The 20,679-nt window shown below is 53.8% G+C and overlaps 1 long non-coding RNA gene across 1 annotated transcript in view; it reads left to right on the forward strand.

Annotated features, from left to right (window-relative positions):
• The window catches only part of LOC110142684 (uncharacterized), a 156,982-nt gene that overhangs the window by 124,330 nt on the left and 11,973 nt on the right, over positions 1-20,679 (forward strand). Inside the window, exon 2 of the long non-coding RNA XR_002315387.2 lies at positions 5,677-5,767. This is a non-coding gene — a long non-coding RNA (uncharacterized lncRNA). The remainder of the gene's footprint in view (positions 1-5,676; positions 5,768-20,679) is intronic.

Genomic DNA, 20,679 nt, shown 5'->3' on the forward strand with positions numbered 1-20,679 from the left:
ATGCCTGCAGTCCTGTAGCAAGACTGGAGCGAGAAGAGGACCCACGTGCAGGCGGCCTCTGATTCTAGTCTCCGCGATAGGAAGAAGGCAGTGGAAACCACTGACAGCGGCTCAGCGGAGTCTGACTGAGCTCACTGGTATTTGGGGATGATAAACTGGAGAGTTTTGTAGAGTGGACTGGAAAAGGAAGTCTGAAGTCAAGGCGCTTCGATAGGGGGTTATCGCAACAGTGGAAGGCAGACTAACAGGTTGCTTTCGGCTTCACCCCTGGAGCCGGAGGAACTTGGTACAAATGTTGACTCAACTACTCATAGCCACCTGACCTTGGGCAAGTGTTAAGTCTTTCTGTACGTCAATTACCTTATCTTTCGTAGAGGGATACTAATGTTCATTCATTCATTCAGCCAAAAGATATGATACCCGTATCATACGTATCAGTGTGTGCTATTCAGACGATGGAGAACAAAACAGACAGGCTCTCTGCACTCCAGGATCTACCAGCAGAGGCACAGCTGAAATGAAATAAACAAACACCGTCATTTCCGATGAGGTTAAGTGTGCCGTGATGGACGCAGCTGAGTTGTACCACTTGGGTGGCCGTGTGATAAAGCTGTTGTGGAGAATGTGCTCTTGGAGAATGTGCTGTGCAAGCAGCAGGAACTTTGGAAGTTAAGGGAAGTGGTTCCACTAAGGAAACAGCAGGTGCAAAGACCCTGAGGCACCAAAGAGCTTGGAGCTTTCTAGCCCGGAACTAGGGCCAGGGATAGAGAACGAGGTGAAGGATAGTGAACGCGGTGAGAAGGGATACCAGAGGAGGGAATACCACATGTGAAGGGCTGGGACACAATCGACCATAAATGACATTTTTATTATGGGAACATTTTGGACCTGAGGTTATCATGGCCATGGGGAGATAACAGAAGATGGACTGTGAACAACCTTAGCAGAAGAACCGGCTGGAGTTGGAGTGAGTAACTCAGTGTTAGGGCAGGGTTGTGCATCTTGGTGATGGGGAGAGTGAAGCTGAATTCACTGAAGTGAGGAGCTCCCCAGGGGAGCCCGGCTGAGGGGGATGGAAGAGGTCCCATTCGTCCTCGAGAATTGTCAATGACTTGGCAATCGGTGACCAGCCTGCCCTGTGGGCAGCTGGGCTTAGGGAAAAAGGTTAGGCGCAGGGTTTCAGGGGATCTTTAAGGAGGAAGGGACTGGACCTGGGCGCCGACCAGGGTACATCCGCTCCCTCTCAGCCAGGCGAGCAGAGGGGAGCAGACTCTTGTTTCCAGGTCGGCCCCTGCAAGCTGCCTCATGGAGCCGGGGTCTGTTTGCAGCCGGAGGTTGGGTAACAGTCTCTGGGCAGTGGTAGGTCCTGAACTGAAACGCGGATGCCGTCAGGGAGCCCTCTGTCTGTGACAGTGCAGATATTCGGAAAATGCCACAGAGCAGGTCTGCTGAGCCCTGGGGCTGTAGCCTGTCAGTGGGGCGAGGACTCCTGGTCAGATACACAGGCCAGGCCAGTGCTGACCGTATCCTCCAGGGACATCTCAGGCTGCCTCTAAGATCACCCCCAGGCCCTGACTTTCCGGGCCTATCTGACTTCTGGGCTCACCCTGGCCGAGCGAGTCCCCAGGGTGCCCTTGCCGAATTGCACCTCAAACCCCAAACTTTGGATCAGGCTAGCAGCCGCGACCACCAATTTCCAATTCATTTTTGATTTCACAAGCCATTCTGCAAATTCTGTCTTGACTTTCATTCTTTTTTTTTTTTTTAATGGCATAGATAGTTGTATTTCTGGTTCAAGAGGATGAATATCCCTTGCACATTTATTAGTTTTTAAACACCATGGCATTTTGTTTCTCTGTCAAACAAAGCCTGTTCATTTTAGACCCACAAACATGAGAACACAAATCACCCATCAACTTACTTAACCTGAGATGACAGCTGGTAACCTTTGCTTTCTTTTCCCAGATTTGTTTTTTCTTAACCTATGCAGTTCTGTAATTTTTTTTTTTTTACAATAGTAGTAAGAGCTAGCAGTTATTTATTACTTACTATAGGCCAGGAAATAGGCTAGGCAGCTGAACACATGGTTTAATTTAGTACCAATGATCAGCCTGTGAAATGGAGACCAGCAGAGTGCTCAAACAGAAATACCGTAACGATGGTGTCTAAGAGGCTTACTAGGGGCGGCAGGCAGAGAAAGGACTTTCCACACCCCCCAACCCCGCCCCGCAGCAAGAAAATGGAAAGAAATAAATGAAAGTGAAAGTGTTAGTCACTCACTTGTGTCTGACTCTTTCACGGCCCCATGGACTGTAGCCCGCCAGGCTCCTCTGTCCATGGGATTTCCCAGATAAGAATACTAGAGTGGGTTGCCATTTCCTCCTCCAGGGGGGTCTTTCCGACCCAGGGATCAAACCTGGGTCTCGTGCATTGCAGGTGAATTCTTTACCATCTGAGCCACCAGGGAAGACTAGCAAGAAAATTAAAAGAAATAAGTAAGGGAACTTTAATCCTAACCTGGAGACAAATCCCAGTAAAGATCTAGGTTAATTTTTCCTGTGGATCTAACACTCAAATTCATGGTATGGATTTGCCAGATCAGATGATATAGCTGTCTTTTCTGGGCCTAGGTGCAGTGGATGCTCGGTGCTTACACCCTAGGGGCTGAGGGTGAGTGTTTGAACCTCAGAGGTGCTACTCTGCCCTGCCAGGCGATGTTGCTTCCACACGAGGAGGGGAGAAGGTGGCTACTGGGGCATCTGCCTGCTGAGAATCAAGCCCAGTGCTCCTGGGGTGGAACCACCCAAGTCGGGGGGCGAGTCCATGAGCAGCAGTTGGGGGAGAGTCTTCGGGCTGGGGTGGGGGTCGGGGGGGGGGGGATTCAACAGAGGGTCTCAGGGAAGCCTGGCAAGTTGACTGCCTGAAGCCAAACACAGCTGGACTTTTTAGTGCACCAAAAAGTTCCATCTCCTTTGTTGTTTTCGTTCTATTTGAGAGTAGGGTTCTGATGCTTGTAACAGAGTCAAAACTAGCAAACTGACCCCTCAGTCAGAGAACTTGTTTAAATCTAGGGGGAAGAAAAAGACTGGCGGGTTGGGCAATTGGAAGGAAATAGGTAAATTCAGGGCTGAATTAAGATTCTTGTGACCTTAGGTACTTTTATCTTTGGGGGCTCCTTCCTACCTGTAAAAGCCAATCAAATAATAATGATATTTTATGCCTTCATAAAAGGGTGGCTATAACCCAGGCTGGATGCACTGTTTTGTAGGCATTAATATTATTGTCAAAGCTCCTTCTGATTTTAAAAAGAAATTGCAACCCCCCTAAAAGTGTCCTGAGACCTGGACTTGTGCCCACTGGGTGTTGGCCTTAGGTAGATTCCTGGGAACTTCAAAACCCCTTTTTTTAAAAACCCAGTGCCAGGACCTTAATCGGGACCCATCACAACCACTGGGGATGGGACCCAGGTTTCAGTGTGATTTTCCAGCTTCCCGGGGCCGGGGAATGGTGATTTCAGTGAGCAGCCGTGTCTGGGGACCCTCAGTCCCCGCCTCATCTCACCGTAGGATTTAAAGAAGACCCCCTCCCTTAGGGTCCCCTTCCCTCCTTCCCCAATATCTGCTCCTGGCTGGACTGAGATGTCATGGGGGCAGGGTAAGTTTAGATCCACTTGTGTGACACTTCCCATCTCCCCTGGAAGGCCAGTTGGATTCATTTCCACTCACCCAGGTGTGAGCTTGATGGGTTTATCAGATGCTTTCCACCTAATAAGCTGAACATGGGTGGGGCATCGGGGTGGCTTTGCATAAAGTACTAAGGAACAGGAATCCATTCTGGACACTGGGGTTGGAGTTGGAGAGTATCTTGCTGTTTTGTGCTTGTGCTGAGTCATTCAGTTGTGTCTGACTCTTTGGGACCCCATGGACGGTAGCCCACCAGGCTCCTCTGTCCATGGGATTCTCCAAGCAAGAGTACTGGAGTGGGTTGCCATTTCCTCCTCCAGGGGATCTTCCTGACCCAGGGACCAAACCCTCTTCTCCTGTAGCTCCTGCATTGGAGGGGAGTTCATCACCAGTGAGCCATTCCAAGGTGGCTCAGCTTCGAAGCCCCATCTTGCTGTCTTAATGCTTCTTTTTAATGAGTTTTCTGGCACGTGTGAGTTGCAACCCCACTGACTATAGCCCACCAGATCCTATATAGCCCACCTAGATCCACTATAGCGTGACAGATCCTCTGTCCACGAGGTTCTCAGGCAGGAATATTGGAGTGGGTGCCCATTTGTGGGGTTACCACTTCCTTCTGCAAGGGTTCTTCCCAGCCCAAGGATCGAAGTCACATCTCTTGCGTCTCCTGCATTGGCAGGGAGGTTCTCTACCACTCGCACCGCCTGGGAAGTTGGTCCTGAGATGAGCTCCTGGGTGTGGAGAGGAAGCCCGCCCAACAAACATGTGTCCCCGGGATTGGGGGAGGGGTGCTGGAGCTCTCAGGGACCCGGGTCCGGTGGCTGCAGGGAACTGGCTCGGCCCTGGAACTCGGAAACTCTGGAAACGAGTGCATGATCCAAGCCCCGCTATGATGTGTGTGCATCCAGCGAGGAGCCAAACGGCACCCAAACAATGCGTTCTCTTATGAGCGAAGGTTACAGGTTTTCTGTTTCAAATCTGATGGTATTGTTTCCCCCTTGTCTCTTTCTTCTCTCTGTTTTCATTTGCCAGCCTAAGGATCTCCAGTGATTTCTTTGAGCCTAATGATGGGGAAGCTGAGAATAGAGCTATTATTTTTAAACACCTTTTGAAATACTACTCTTCTTGGTTTCTGAAGTAAGTTGAATTTACAGGGGTCGAATTTAAAGATTAAATATCTAGTTTTTTGCAGCAACAGCAACCACGCTGATAACTGTGCCCGTTTGCTCAGGAATTCTGCGGATGATGTGGAATAGCCTTGCTCTCTAGAAACCCACAAAGGAGTAAAATTAGTAAAAGCACAGCTAATATTTGCCGAGTGTGCATTAGGGGCCGAGCACAGGGCTAGGTGTTCCTGGTGAGTTATCTCACTCAATGAATCCAAACATACCATAAGATGGGAACATGTGAAAATTCAGAAATAGCATCATAGGAATCTTTGAGCAAAAGGCTCCCCAACTCAGGACTGTGGCCACAGATCATCTTTGTAGAAAAGGTCAACTGTGGATTTAAAACCCGGTGCTCTGTGACAGCCTGGAGGGGTGGGATGGGGTGGCTCGAGGTCTGAGGGAGTTTCAAGAGGGAGGGGACGTGTGTGTGCCTGTGGCTGGGTGTGTTGATGTGAGGCAGAAACGAACACAGTAGTGTAAAGCAATCATCCTCTGATTAAGCATAAATACACTTAAATGAAAAAAATAAATTTCGTCGTAATTTGAACACAGTTACTATCATGTCAACCACTGTGTCTTGTTTAGTCTCGGTCTGGTTTATCATGTGGATAACATGTATTTCTTTTGAAGGCTTTCCTCAGTTTGCCACATACATGACAGATAGGAAATGGATTTCTCCCTTCGTTCTGATTCCACACAGGTTTATGCTTATTGAGTCCCTAGAAGCCCCTGTGTCCCTGGGACACTGTCTGGCATTTGTCTGAAGCTTGAAGTTGAGCGTCATAGTCCTGTTCCCTGGTGTAAATCTCCTCTTCTTTTTCCAGGTGAAATCAGAGGCTTGTGGCTGACCTGAAGAGATGCTTCAAGCCAAGAAAGCAGGACAAGATAAAAGGCGAGCCGCACTCCGAAGTCAAGGTACAGCCATAGCCCTGAAGCTTCTCTGGCTTTGGGGGTTCTTCTCTTTTCATGTCATACCTGGTTGTCTGGGCATCCCTACACGCCTGGGTACCAGCCCCGCATCGTGACTGGCAGGCAGGAGCCACTGAGAAGGTCCCGAAACTCAGGTTGATAAAATCTAACAGTCGTCGCGATTAATTCAGGCCAGGCTGTACTCTTCAGGGCTCTTACTGAGATGGACGCCCTCTCACCTCTTACAAGCCAAGCCGATCAGTCATGCTGGACCAAACCTGCAGGGGAGGAAGCTGAGACCCCGTCATTTTGCCCAGGATGCAAAGCCAGAGCCTGCACCGGTCGCTGTGGTCTCTTTCTATTCCGAGGGACAGTGAATTGTCCCAGTCGCCTGCTTCCCAGGTGGCGCTAGTGGTTAAGAAGCTGCCCGCCAGTGCAGGAGGCGTAAGAGACGTGCGTTCAATCCCTGGGTCAGGAAGATCGCCCAGAGGAGGGCCTGGCAGCCTGCTGCAGGATTCTTGCCTGGAGAATCCCATGGACAGAGGAGCCTGGCAGGCTACAGTCTACAGGGTCACAAAGAGTTGGATGCAAGTGAAGTGACAGCACGCACACGCAGTGCAAGACCGAACTGTCGCCACCCCCGCCTCTGTGCTCCCCCACGGTCTCCCAGGTGCCCGTCTGTATGCCTCACCTTCTCCAAACCCCCCGCCCAGAGGACCCCGTGGCCGCGGTGGTCCCCACAGCTGGCGCATCGCCTTGCTTCTGGGACTTCACCGGGCCGCCCTGCCTTCCCCCGCTGGGGCCTGGAGGGCCGGTGAGGGTGTGGCGGGCTTGTTTGCCCGGTCTGGGGTGTCCCGTGTATCCCACCCCCTTTGTTGCCGCCCCTGGTAGAGTCTGCTCAGACGGGGTGTTCAGATGGTGGTGTGGATTACCTGGTGGGAGGCTGGGCCTGGGAGGCAGAGTCCGTGGCTTAAACGGTGCTTTAGGGGCTGTCTGGGCTCGGGTGACTGGCAGGCTGTGTGTGGGCGGTGGGGGGGGGCAGGGTTAATGAGTGACTCCAGGGGATTTCCAGGTGAGCTGTGGGCATGGCCTTTGAGAACAGAGCTCTCCGCCCGAGCCAGCCTTCTCCCTTGCCTTCCCTGGGTGATGCCCCCCCCCCCCCGCCCCTGCCGGCCTGAATGCCAGTTCATTCTATGAGAGGCACAGCCTCTCTGCCCCATTCTGATGGCAATGATGCCCTCTTTTGTTCGTTCATTCATTCATTCATTCATTCACTCATTCATTCATCGAACAGATCCTTGTTGGGCGTCTGCTGTGTGGTACGGCTGTTCTAGGCAGATAACACCACCCTGCTCTCACGGAGCTTGCCTGCTGGTGCGGGGCAGGGGAGGGTCTGTAAGAAGCAGCAGGTGTAGTAAATAAGTAGATTATCTAGTACAGAAGGAGGTGATGGCATTGTGGCAAGAAACAGCGATAGGGGCATTCGAGTGTGCTGCTGGGCTGGGTGGGGAGGGCAGGGTGAGGCCCTGAATAGGGCGGCTGCCTCCCTGAGAAGCTGCTGTCGGAGCACACACTTGGGGGAGCGGAGGCGGGAGGAGCCGTCTGCGGGCAGCAGCTCCGTCAAGGTCAGGGCCAAAGCAGGAGTCGGCCTGGAGTCTGTGGACAGGAGTGGGCGTTCCCCCCGAGGGCGCTGGGAGCCACGGCAGGAGCCGGAGCGGAGGCAGGCTGGGAGCCCGCCCCAGGGACTCAGCCTCAACAGCTGTGCCCGCCTCACTCAGCAGAGGCCCTCATGTTGGGGTTGGGACTTAGCCCGGGGGTCAGACGTGCCTCATCCCTGCAAGGGGAGCCCCCGGGGGTCACTCGGGCAGGCCGCAGACTGGCCAGCAGAGACTGGTAGTGATGGAGGAGAAGTAAAGGAAACGGGAGAGATCACAGGGCTGGGACTGACCTGTGTCAGCACACGCACTGCTGACAGCACGGATAAGACAGGTAACTAACGGGAACCTCCCATAGAGCGCGGGGAGATGCAGTCGGGGCTCTCTGCTGACCTGAATCGGAAGGAAACCCAAACACGCAGGCATCGGGCGTCTCTGGTGGCACGGTGGGTGTGTGTCCGCCTGCCAGTGCGGGGGACGTGGGTTCCATCCCTGGTCCGGGAATGTTCCCCGTGGCGCAGAGCAGCTGGGCCCATGGGCCGCAACCACTGAGCCGGCACGGCGCAGCCGCTGCTTTTCCTTACTTTTGGCTGCGCTTGTCTTCACTGCTGCGCGGCTTTGCTCTAGCTGCCGCGAGCCGGGCTCCTCTCTAGCTGCCCCGCGGGGACTTCTCATCCTGGTGCCTTTTCTTGTGGCAGAGCTGGGCTCTAGGGCTCACGACTTCGGTCCTGGAGGCGCTCAGGCTTAGTTGATCTGCGGCGTGTGGAATCTTCCTGGGCCAGGGATTGAACCCGTGTCCCTCTTCCTGGGCAGGCAGATTCTTAACCACTGGACCACCAGGGAAGTCCCTGGAGACACTTTCTCACCCATCACCTTGGACTCCTTTACTTCCAGACCCAGTGGCCCGGCGAGATGAAGGCAGATGGCCCAGTGGCCAGGTCTGTGGAGCAGTAGTCACAAGCAGTAATATTAGAATATCACCCACTCGCATGGATTTAGCAGACTTCCTCTCAGCGAGCAGTCTGCTCACTGCCTCTGAGCCCCGGAGGCCCCTGCGTGATATCATCAGGAGGAAGACCTGTTTTTACAGATGAAAAATCTGATGCCCTGGGGGGAGGACAGGCTCTTTGCCTGGGTCCATCCATCATGTGTGTGTGTGTGGTGGGTGGTGGAGAGGTGCGGATGCTAAAATGATCATTCCTGCCATAACTGTGATTGAGAGGGAAGCCAGGCGCTCGCAGAGAACTGAGCGAGTCCCAGTTCTGAGCGGCCCTGGGGATGACCTCACCAGGGGAGGGGGGGTGACAGGAGCCATCCAAAGGACGCGGCGACGGAACTTCCCCGCGGGGCCCCAGTCTGAGTCACCATGGCTCTGGTCCCTGCATCAGGCCGCATCCCCCAGGCCTCCCACTTCACCCCGGGACATCGCGGTCACCGGCCAGGCCTCATGACTCACGCGGTCCCCCGAGCCAGCCGCCAGGGGTGGAGTCTGCCCCCTCCCCTCTGGCCTCAGTCCACTCGGGGCCAGGGACGCAGCTGTGATGTGCGGGACGTGTGTGTGGCGGGGAAAGCACCTCGCCCCCTTCAGGGGTCAAGCCAAAGCTGCGGCGGCAACCAGTGGGTCTCAAGACGCAGTTTGGAAAGTCCGGAGTGCTCCGTGGAGCGCAGACAGCTTGCAGCCCGAACTCTCGGAGCCCTCGGGGGTGATTTGAGCTAACCGTACCTGAGAGGTGAGGGGTAAACAAAACTCCCCAACAGGGAGCCCCACTTCGGGGGCCCCCATCTAGACAAACGAGTTCACCCAGAAGGCCAGCGGTGGGCAGGGTGTCGGGTCCCCCCCCCCCCCACACCCAGAGCTCAGCCTTTCCTGTCCTTGCCCCTCCTCCACCCTTCTCATCTTCTAAGGATAGAAATGGTGTCATCTTTTCTCAGTCTGTCAGTCTCACACCTGCGGACAGCCCCTGGCCAGGAGACAGCCAGTCACTGTCCAGTTTGATGTCATCTCTGTTTACCGTCTGTTTTAGAGACCAGGTAGTGGGAGGGACTTTTTGAGAATGAAAAAAAAAAAAAAGAAAAAAAAATGTAAACCCCCAAACTATTCCAGTGAGGTTTTTCTTTTCTTTTCTTTTTTTTAACTGTTGTGTTCTATTTTCATATTTTTCCTTTTCCCTCTTTAACTTTGTCTTTTTAATTACAAAAAAAATATTATTTTGTAGGAGAGACCATACATGAGTGGGGACAGAAGGGATGTGTGAGTTTCTTTTCCCCGGGTGAACGTTATTAGATATCTTTCCAGGCCATTCCTCCTAAAAGGTTTGCTCCACACCCAGCACAGGAGCCTGCCTCCAGAATCGTGGCCTCGGTGGCCAGCGCTGCCTCCCCCGACGTAGGAAGTAGGAAGCATGTTAACAGCCACGGGACTCTGTTTTCATACCTCGGTCCCTGTTGGTCCGCAGAGGGAAGCTGGCATCGCCTTATGGTTTCGCCCTTTGGTTCACCAGTTCTGGAGTTTTCCACCTCTAGTCTGTCTCCAAAGAGGGTCGGGAAGGTTGGAGACGGCTGTCAAAAGTCAGAGGTGACGCCGGCTCACCGGTCCTCGGGCCTGCAGGCACACCTGTCGGGCTGTCTCTCCGGACTCCTGGTGGGTCGCAGTCGTGACTTGCTGAGCTGTCCCGAGCATGGAGGGCTGGAGGCTGGGTACCAGGGATGCTGTCTGCCCTGAACCTCGGGGGTCAGCCGCAGGGGGCCCCGCAGACCTGGGAAACAGGTGGTGCACAGGGAGGGGTGTGTGCTCCTCAGCCGAGCTGGGAGAGCTGGTGCGAAGCTCCGCTGACTCACTCTGCCGGAGCTGACACAGGGGAAGTGAATCACCTTGGGCCCTGAGCGAGCGCTCCTAAGGCCAGGCCGCCAGCACCTGTCTGGGGCGCGGTTAGCTATTCACGCTGCCAGTCAGGGTGCCATGGGAACCTGCCGCTGGCCTGGCTCGCCGCGGGCCGCCTGACTGCTCACGACTCCCACACTGTCTGCTCCCCACTTCAGCCTCCTTTCCCGCCCGACCCCGCGTGCAGAAGAGGCCGTGGACCTCAGCCCCAGCGCCTCTCCCGAGGGGCCCCTTGGGGTACAGATGCCACGGAGGACGAGGCTGAGGGGAAACTGCAGCTGGGGGATCGGCCCGAGTCCGGGCATCCTGCGATCCCCTCCCCGCCCCGCGGCTGCTGCCTCTGGGGACCTGGTTGCCGGGCTCGGTCAAGCCTGCTGGGCGTGGCTGCGGGCGCTGTGGGCGATGTCGTCCAGGGACCCCATGGAGGAGGACCTCTGCCACCTCCCAGGGCGCCCCCTGACCCGGGGCCGTGACCTCGGGCCCAGCTGCCCTGTGACCCCAGAAGAGGGGGACCGTTCTTGCTGCACTCGGCTCCACGGCAGTCCACCCCGGCGGAGGCTGCTGGGCACAGCTTAGGGAGACAGAGGGCGCTTCCGGGGCCCATGGGGGTGCCCTGGCGTGTGAGTCCGAGCGAGGCAGCGAGGTGTTCAGATCAGCTCTGCTCTCTCCTCTCTCTTCTCCGTACCCAGAAAAGTGCATGGTGCACAGCCTCTCCCCCCAGGCCCCGAGAGTGCACGTCGCGCTCTCAGGGGCAGCACTGCCCGGGCACAAGCCATGCCTGCCTCCCCCCACCGCCCCCAAATCAGTGCTCTTCCCCTTCCGCCCTCGAGCAGCAGGACGGAGGTTGATGGAATGGGAAGAGGTGGGAACTTCGGTGACTTGGGCTCCCAGCGTCCAAAAAAGGCAGCAGTTCCCAGGCAGAGGAGACATCCCCTGGCTATCTGGCGCCAGCTGTGTAAAGCCCTGGGCTTCCCAGGTGGTGTGCAGTAAAGAACCTGCCTGCCATTGCAGTCCACACAGGTTCCATCCCTGGGTCGGGAAGATCGCCTCGACGAGGAAATGGCAACCCACTCCAGTGTTCTTGCTTAGAGAACCCCGTGGACAGAGGAGCCTGGTGGGCTGCAGTCTATGGGGTCGCAGAGAGTCGGACACGACTGAACAACTAAACCACAAGAACGTGTAAAGCCCCAAAGTCCTGGTGGGCAGCGCGGGAGTTTGGGGTCACCGTCGCCCTGGGCTGTGGACGGAGCCCGGGGCTTGCACTCCCTGGGTGGCCCTCGGCTCCGGCAGAGTTTCCCCGTCTGGGAAGTGGGGATCCTAACACCTGTCCTGCCTCCTTGACAGGGTTTGTGTGAGGCCGGCTGAGATCACCAAGCATGGGACAGGCTCCGGGGTGGGTGGTGGGTGGGGCGAGGGCCACCCAGCGTGGGGCTGAGACACTGGGGTGCTTACAGTGATTAGCGGTGAGGCAGGGCCTGAGGCCGCTGCTCCCCTGGGAAGATGACTTTGCAGGCGCCCACCTGTGACTTAGGAGCTCCTGGGGCCTCCCACAGCTGATCAGTCACCCGCTTTGTCTGGGCTCCAGCCACAACAGCCAGCCTGCCCTTGGCTGCTGCAGAAGGCTCCCCCGCCTTCTCGGCCTTTCTCAGTGGGCAGCGCAGGAACAAAAAGGGATCCCAGGGCCTCATCGCTTAGGTTTTCCCCGAGGGACCTTCCAACTGCACGTTTAGAAAGTCTGGAGGCCCTGAATCCCCTTCTCAGGCCACATAGGCATTGAGGTGCTGATTTCTGGTACCATATGATCTATCCTGGTTTATCAGCAAAGAAAAGAGAGGCACATAGGACTGTCAGACTGTATTCGGTGTACCAATAGGGTGCTTGGCAAATAGCTATTGAATACACAGATCATCTAATTCTTAGTTTATGTTGCTTTGTAGTGTTTCATGCATTCACTGAAAAGAGGACTGTTGAGATTGAAGAGGGCACTCCTGATGGGGCGATGAGCATCTGTTTAGTGCCTTTGCTATAGCCAGTTCAGTTCAGTCGCTCAGTCGTGTCTGACTCTTTGTGACCCCATGGACTGCAGCACGCCAGGCCTCCCTGTCCATCATCAACTCCTGGAGTTTATTCAAACACATGTCCATTGAGTCAGTGATGCCATCCAACCATCTCACCCTCTGTCGTCCCCTTCTCCTCCCACCTTCAATCTTTCCCAGCATCAAGGTCTTTTCAAATGAGTCAGTTCTTCACATCAGGTGGCCAAAGTATTGGAGCTTCAGCTTCAGCATCAGTCCTTCCAATGAATATTCAGGACTGCTTCCTTTAGGATGCACTGGTTGGATCTCCTTGCAGTCCAAGGGACTCTCAAAAGTCTTCTCCCACACGACAGTTCAAAAGCATCAATTCTTCGGCACTCAGCTTTCCTTATAGTCCAACTCTCACATCCATACATGACTACTGGAAAAACCATAGCTTTGACTAGATGGACCTTTGTTGGCAAAATAATGTCTCTGCTTTTTAACATTCTGTCTAGGTTGGTCATAACTTTCCTTCGAAGGGGCAACCACCTTTTAATTTCATGGCTGCAGTCACCATCTGCAGTGATTTTGGAGCCCAAAAAATAAAGTTTGCCACTGTTTCCATTGTTTCCCCATCTCTTTGCCATAAAGTGATGGGACCAGATGCCATGATCTTAGTTTTCTGAATGTTGAGTTGTAAGCCAACTTTTTCGCTCTCCTCTTTCACTTTCATCAAGAGGCTCTTTAGTTCTTCGCTTTCTGCTCTAAGTATGGTGTCATCTGCTTATCTGAGGTTATTGATATTTCTCCCGGCAATCTTAATTTCAGCTTGTGCTTCATCCAGTCTGGCATTTCTCATGATGTACTCTGCATATAAGTTAAATAAGCAGGGTGACAATATACAGCCTTGACATACTCCTTTTCCAATTTGGAACCAGTCTGTTGTTCCATGTCCAGTTATAACTGTTGCTTCTTGACCTGCATACAGGTTTCTCAAGAGGCAGGTCAGGTGGTCTGGTATTCCCATCTCTTTCAGAATTTTCCACAGTTTGCTGTGATCCACACAGTCAAAGGCTTTGGCATAGTCAATAAAGCAGAAGTAGATGTTTTTCTGGAACTCTCTTGCTTTTTTGATGATCCAGCAGATGTTGGCAGATGTTTGATCCAGCAGATGTTTGATCTCCGGTTCCTCTGCCTTTTCTAAATCCAGCTTGAACATCTGGAAGCTCACAGTTCATGTACTGTTGAAACCTGGTTTGGAGAATTTTGAGCATTACTTTGCTAGCATGTGAGATGAGTGCAATTGTGTGGTAGTCTGAGCATTCTTTGGCATTGCCTTTCTTTAGGATTATAATTAAAACTGATCTTTTCCAGTCTTGTGACCCCTGCTGAGTTTTCCAAATTTGCAGGCATATTGGGTGCAGCACTTTCACAGCATCATCTTTTAGGATTTGAAATAGCTCAACTGGAATTCCATCAAGTCCACTAGCTTTGTTCATAGTGATGCTTCCTAAGGCCCACTTGACTTTGCATTCCAGGATATCTGGCTCTAGGTGAGTGATCATACCATCGTGATTATCTTGGTTGTGAAGATCTTTTTTGTATAGTTCTTTATATATTCTTGCCACTTCTTCTTAATATCTTCTGCTTATGTTAGGTCCCTACCATTTTTGTCCTTTATTGTGCCCGTCTTTGCATGAAATGTTTGCTTGGTATCTCTGATTTTCTTGAGGAGATCTCTATATCCAGTGCTGGGCTAAATGGACTGGGTACAATCCTGTTCTCCTAGCTCTTTTGACCAGCTGATCCCATCTCCTGTCCAAACCCAGGATCTCCTCTAGGTCTTCCCAGGGAGGTGTTTTCTGTGTGAACACTTCAACGATGGAGAATCTGATCTCTCCTAAGGCCAACCACTCTAACATTGGTAAGTCCAGTTGTTGGGAAGTTCCTTCATTTAAGGAGATTCCATCTGCATCTAGATACTTCCTAAAGGGATTGACTTCTAGGACCTACAAGAATCAAAGAAGGCTGAGGTTACTGAGTCTTGAAGAAGTGGACAGAGAAAGAAGCTGCAGACCACCCCTAGTGGGTTGAATAGCGTCCCCATGGAATTTCATGACGGCCTAGAAAGCCTCATGGACAGAGGAGCCTGGTGGACTACAGTCCACGGAGTTGCAGAGAGTCGGACACGGCTGAGCACACACACATGTACAGTTCAGAGCTTCCGATGGGACCTTATTTAGAAATAGGGTCTTTGCAGATGTAATTAGTTAAAGATCCAACAATAAGTCCTTAGGAGAGAAGAGAAGGGGAGGCAGACACGGAGAAGAAGGCAATGTGAAGACAGAGGCAGGAATCGGGGTGATGGGCTACTGGGAGACCCAGGGATTGCTGGGAGCCTCCAGAAGCCGGGAGAGAACTCTTCTTCTTCAAGGCCTCTAGAAGACACCACCCCATGGCCACCTTGACCTTGGAGTTCTGGCCTCTGGAACCGTGAGAAGATAAATGTATGTTGTTTTAAGCCACCTGTTTGTGGTATCAATAGACTGTGATAACAGCCTTGGGAAGCTAATACATCATCCAGCTGCAAAGAACAGCATCAGAGGATGGAGGCAGAGAGAGACATGGTTGGTGGGGGCCTGGAGGAAGCAGACTTGAAGTGAAGGGCCGAGGGGAATGAGCTGCCTGTAAGCGAGGGTCATGCGTTAGGGAGGAGGGTCTGCAGATGGGCACGGGTGGGGGCTGTGACACCAGGCTGTGGCATATGTGAAGAAGAACCTCTTGGCCAGGAAGCTTTAGAGCCCTGGATTCTCTGATTCTGTCTTATCTCCCTCTGCTAAACTGTCTCCAGTTCTTCCACCTTCATTCGTAGAAAGAGATCAAACCATCCTTAACCCTCATACCGCCCTGCAAGTAAACATGTGGTTTTTACGACGACAGAAGTAATAATAAGATGCTTACCAATTGTTGTTGTTGTTTAGTTACTGAATCGTGTCTGACTCTTTGTTACTCCCTGGACTGTAGCCCGCCAGGCTCCTCTGTCCATGGATTTTCCCAGGCAAGAATCTTTCAGTGGATTGCCATTCCCTTCTCCAGGGGATCTTCCTGATGGAGGAATCGAACCCACGTCTCCTGAGTTGCCGGCAGGTTCCTTACCAGTGAGCCACCTGGGGAGCCATGCTCACCATTAGGAAAATGTATAAATGGCAAGGGAAATATTTAGAATTCATACTCAGTCATATATTAACCCTTTATTATGAAGCAATAATTAAGTATTTTTATGGTAGCTATTTCATTGCAGGATTATGACTTGGTTATTTTTCAATATTTTAAATTTTTTCTTCTTTGCTGTGAAATAAGGCCCTGATGACAATCCTGGTAGCAAGAATTTTATTTATATCTGTACTAGTTTCCTGGGTCTGCTGTAACAAATTACCGTCAACTTGGTGGTTTTGTAAAAATACACACATTTACTCTCTTGCAGTTCTGGAGGCCAGAAGTCTGAAATGAGTCTTAGGAGCTAAAATCTCGAGTTGCTGTCATCAAGGCTGGCTCCCTGAGGAGGCTCCGGGGGCAGGGAGGGATGGGGAGTTGGGGGCAGGAGTGGTCCCGGCCTCTCGCAGTTTTTGGAGGCTGTCGGCTCACCTGGAGCGGCAGACACATCACCCGTCCCTTACCTCTGTGATCCTGTCGTGTCTTCACGTCTGGAGTCAAATGCCCCTCTGCTCCTGCATGAGGACACCTGTGATGGTGTTTAGCGCTAAGGTGGATGGTCCAAGGCCATCTCCCCTTTTTAACATCCTTAGCTTAACACGTTTGCAGAGGCTCCTTTGCCACATAAGATAGCATTTGTAGGTTCCAGAGATTACAGTATGTCTGTCTGTTGGGGGAAGTGGGCATAAGTTGTGGCATTATTGACCTGTTACCATGTCCACGGGACTTCCCTGGTTGCTCAGACAGTAGAGAATCTTCCTGCAGTGCAGGAGACTCGGATTGGATCCCTGGTTCTGGAAGATCCCCTGGAGAAGGAGATGGCTGCCCACTCCAGTGTTCTTGCCTGGAGAATCCCATGGACAGAGGAGCCTGGCACAGACTACAGTCCTGGGGGTCACAGAGACTCGGACACGACTGAGCAACTAGCATAGCACAACAACTGTGTCCATGACTGTTATCTTTTTTCAAATAAGATTTTTATATGTGGGTCATTTTTAAAGTCTTTATTAAATTTGTCACAGTATCACTGTTGTTGCTTTATGTTCTGGTTTTCTGGCCATGAGGCGTGTAGAATCATAGTTCTCCCACCAGGGATCGAACCCGCACCCACATTGGAAGGCCAAGTCTTAATTAACTACTGGACCTCTAGGGCAGTCCCTCCATGACCATTTTCTTATAATAAATTCCTATAAGTGGAAATAAAGGTTGAAAGGGCAACACTTAACATTGAATGAGATGTTTGGAGCAAAGCTTTCAGAGTTACATAGGTTGAACTGGTGTCTTTGGACCGCTGTCCCTTTAAGAGCCCTTCTGGAGGCAGATCTGATGGGGAAGGGGGGCAGTGAGTGGGGGGTTGGGTGGTGCGGCTGTGAAACCCCCACCGGTACAGGACCGGTACAGGAATCGTTTAAAGTTAGCCTCTAGGAAGCTCAGGGCTAATGAGATAATTCCCATTAGGAGAGGAAGGAAGTGAAGGTGGCCTGACATCCCTTCTGTCTCTAATTTATGTGATTCACTGGGACCTCCCCCTCGCCCGCCCCAGACTGCCCCCCCACCCCGGCCGGTTCCACTGTCCACCCTTGTTCTGCCAGCCGGGGCTCTGGATTCCGGCAAGTCTCACCGTGCCGAGGAACCTGGGACGGTTGCCTTCCACCCAGACGAGGCGTTCGGGCTCTTTTCTGGGCAGTTAAGTCAGAGGATCTGGGCTTTGCCTGTTTCTTCTCTTTTCCCAGAGCCTCACCCAGCTCCCCTCCACCTCCACCCCTGCCCAGCTGACCGGGATGAGGACTGGTGTCTCGGGGAGCAAAGAAAAGAGAAGAGCTTCCAACAGAACGCAGGCCGGCTCCAGGGGCGCTTGGAGGCCAGGCTGCCAAGATCCTGTTTTCTCCCCTCCCCCCGTGTCCCTATGCTTTCAGAGGGAAGAGAGAGAGAGAAAAGAGAGAGAGAGAGAAAAGAGAGAGAGAGAGAACACGAAAGAGATCCTTCCTCTTTTGCTCCGCTGGCTACACTCGCGCTCAAAGCTGTCTCTGCAAACATGAAAATCCAGTTTGCGTCTTTAATTAGAAAAGTGTGAAGTAACCGGAGAAGGTTCGGGTTCTTTCAGGTTCCATCAAATCCTGGAAACACATCTGGGTCTTAGGAGAGGGAGACCGCGGCTCCTCGCAGGCCTGGTGCCCTCAGCCTTGCCGCTGGGGGGACCTGCCGCCCCCACCCTCCGCCCAGGAAGGGTCTCTGGCTCTTCCTCGCCCCCGGCTTCAGCCCCTCGTCCTCTCGTCCTCCCCGAGCGAGGCCATGTGGGGGCCTGTTGCGAGGCAGGGCCGAGGGCCAGAGCGGGGCTGGCCCTGGGGACAGCCAGCAGCCCTGCTGTGCCGTGTGGGTGGCCTGTCCTATGAACCCGCGGCCTGACCTGCCCGCCCCTCCTGGAGCCCAGCTGCAGGCTTGGGTGGCAGCCTTGGCCCGCCGTGGCCGTGGGGTGCAGAGACCCCGCTTCCTTAGCCACTCCGCGCCCGCGTCACACGCCGTCCAGCCTGGGCCAGGGCCCCGGCCCAGCAGGCAGAGTCCGCGGACAGCCGTGCCGCTTGGGTTGGCTCTTCAAGGCTGTGGCGTCTCTAACGGGGATGAGATGGAGGCAGACAGACCAGGGGTTTGGGGAAGACAGCCCACACGTGAAAAGCCTGAGAAACGCAGAGGAAAGACGTACGAGCTAAAGGCAGAGGGTGTCTGTACATTCACCCATGCATGCGTGCATGCCCAATCATGTCCGACTCTGCGACCCCATGGACTGTAGCCCGCCAGGCTCCTCTGTCCATGGGATTCTCCAGGCAAGGATACTGGAGTGGGTTGCCATTTCCTTCTCCAGGGAATCTTCCCGACCCAGGGATCGATTGAAAGTTTGCTGTGTCTCCTGTTTTGCAGGCAGATTCTTTACCACTGAGCCATCAGGTGTCTATACATTTCACAACGGCAACGCTGGGGTCCCCGGTGGCCTCAGCTGGGCTGGGATCAAGCGTGCAGCCCCTGGACTGTCCATGGCCGTGTTCACGGTGGGGCTCCATTGGAACCAGCTCCTATCACCCGCTCATGACCCCTGGCTCCCTCACCGACTCCCTGCGGGTGGAGTCCTCAGGCTTTTAGGGGCAGATGAGGGAGCAAGAAAAGAAGTAAGGGTTCCTCTCGATGCCAGAAACGACTTCACTGATTTAAAAGAGGAGAAAAGCAGTGATGGAAGGTCAAGCTGGCGTTTCAGATGCCTCTTACATCTAGTCCACACCAGGGATATAACCAAGGCACGCACTTCTTCTTCCACCCTTGAAAATGTGTTACCTGGATTCTTTTTTAAAAAATATTTATTTCGCTGTGCCGAGTCTCCACTGGGGCTGCAGAATCTGTAGTTGCTGTGTGTGGGATCTAGTTCCCCAACCAGGGATCGAACCCGGGCCTCCTGCGATGGGACTGCAGAGTCTTAGCCACTGGGCCACCAGGGAAGTGCCCTAGATTCCTCCATAGAGACAGTGCTATGGGGAAATACGGTGATAAAGACAAACCCTACTTCTTGAGCCTCAGTCCTCATTAGCACCCCTGCCGGGGAGGCGGTATGAGTATAATTCCTGCCTTACAGGTGGGTTACAGAGGATTGAGCTCACGTGCCTGGGACTCTGAAAGTGAACCTCGATCCGACTGCATGTCATTAAGTGAAGCATCTCCAGGGGCATGTGCTTCCTGGAGTTCTCCCTGTTGGTGGGATTGAGGCCTTCCCACGTGGCACTAGTGGTAAAGAACCCGCCTGCCAATGCAGGAGATATAAGAGACGCAGAGTTCAATCTCTGTGTCAGGAAGATCCCCTAGAGGAGGGCATGGTAACTCACTCCACTATTCTTGCCTGGAGAATCCCCATGGACAGGGGAGCCTGGTGGGCTACAGTCCATGGAGGCCGCAAAGCGTCAGACACGACTGAAGCGACTTAGCGCGCAGGCCTGCCGCTGACCTGCAAGCGGCTCACTTGTTGGTTCCCTCCTCTGTTCGTCATGTGCCTTGCCAGGGCTGTACGCTGACCCGGGTGCCCTGGGCGGAAAGGAGAAGCCTGGCCGCACCACGCAGCTGCCAGGCCCGCGTGGAGCCGAGGAAGGCCGGGGGGGCTCCCAGGCCGCCACGCCTCCCATCCTTAAGCGCACCTGCTCTTCCTCTCCAGGCCGACGGGCAGTCCAGAGCCAGACCAGCTCGGAGGCCCCTCTGGGTCCTCCCGCGGGTGGATCGCGGGCCCTGGAACATCAGGGTAGACGGTAGAGTCCGACCAGGGACTTCAGGGGCCAGGTGTGGGGAACTGTCCGTCTAGGAACCGTCGGCGTCTCCCTCTCGGGGAAAGAGTGTAGTAAACACCCTGCTCTCTGGAACACCCCCTCCCTGGGGTGATTTCATGGAGAGATCCCCCCCAAGTAGGTGTCTCTCTGCCCCCAGGCCCCCAGCTTGCAGCAGGGCCAGGACACTTCGGGGCCCAGGCCCCACGCTCTGTTGTTAGATGGGCCACCTGGAAAAGCAAGAGAGAGCAGAAGGCCCTTGCGGTTGGCCGTTAGGCGGCCCCCGAGGGACACACTGGGTGATAGATAAGCAGAGGACTGAGTGAGTCTGGGACTGGGGTCCCAGTTATCTTAAAGTCCATCTTTGGGAACAATCCCCTGCGGATAAACAAGAGATCCGGGTCGGCCGGTTCGGAAGGGTCTTTGATCCACCTAGAAGTTAATGCTTTTCCGTGGAGAACCACAGAGCGCCCCACCCAGGGCCACGGAGATAACAGGCGGGTGCTATCACCCACCAGCGGCCTCTTGATAATGCCCGGTTTTATTGAGGTCTGGTTTTCGCCCAATGGGAACACATCCAGCGAGCATCAAAGGGACACCGCGTCACCTTGTGCAAAGAATCCCTCAGGTGTGTGCGTGTGGGGAAGGGTGTGTGCGTGGCTGTGTGTGTGCAAGGCTGCCCGTTGGCAGTTAGCTTTCTAGAGATCAGAGGCCACCAGCCCCGCGGGGGCCTTGACAGGTCACGAACGCCATTCCCTTGTTGTTCTGGCCGGTCCGGCTCCTAAGACGTCTCTGCTGGTGTTGACTTAGCATCTCACGTGGAAGGGCTGCCTCGTATTGTTGGGTCCTGGACTCC

Source organism: Odocoileus virginianus, chromosome 17, assembly GCF_023699985.2.
Source record: "Odocoileus virginianus isolate 20LAN1187 ecotype Illinois chromosome 17, Ovbor_1.2, whole genome shotgun sequence".
NCBI lineage: Eukaryota > Metazoa > Chordata > Mammalia > Artiodactyla > Cervidae > Odocoileus > Odocoileus virginianus.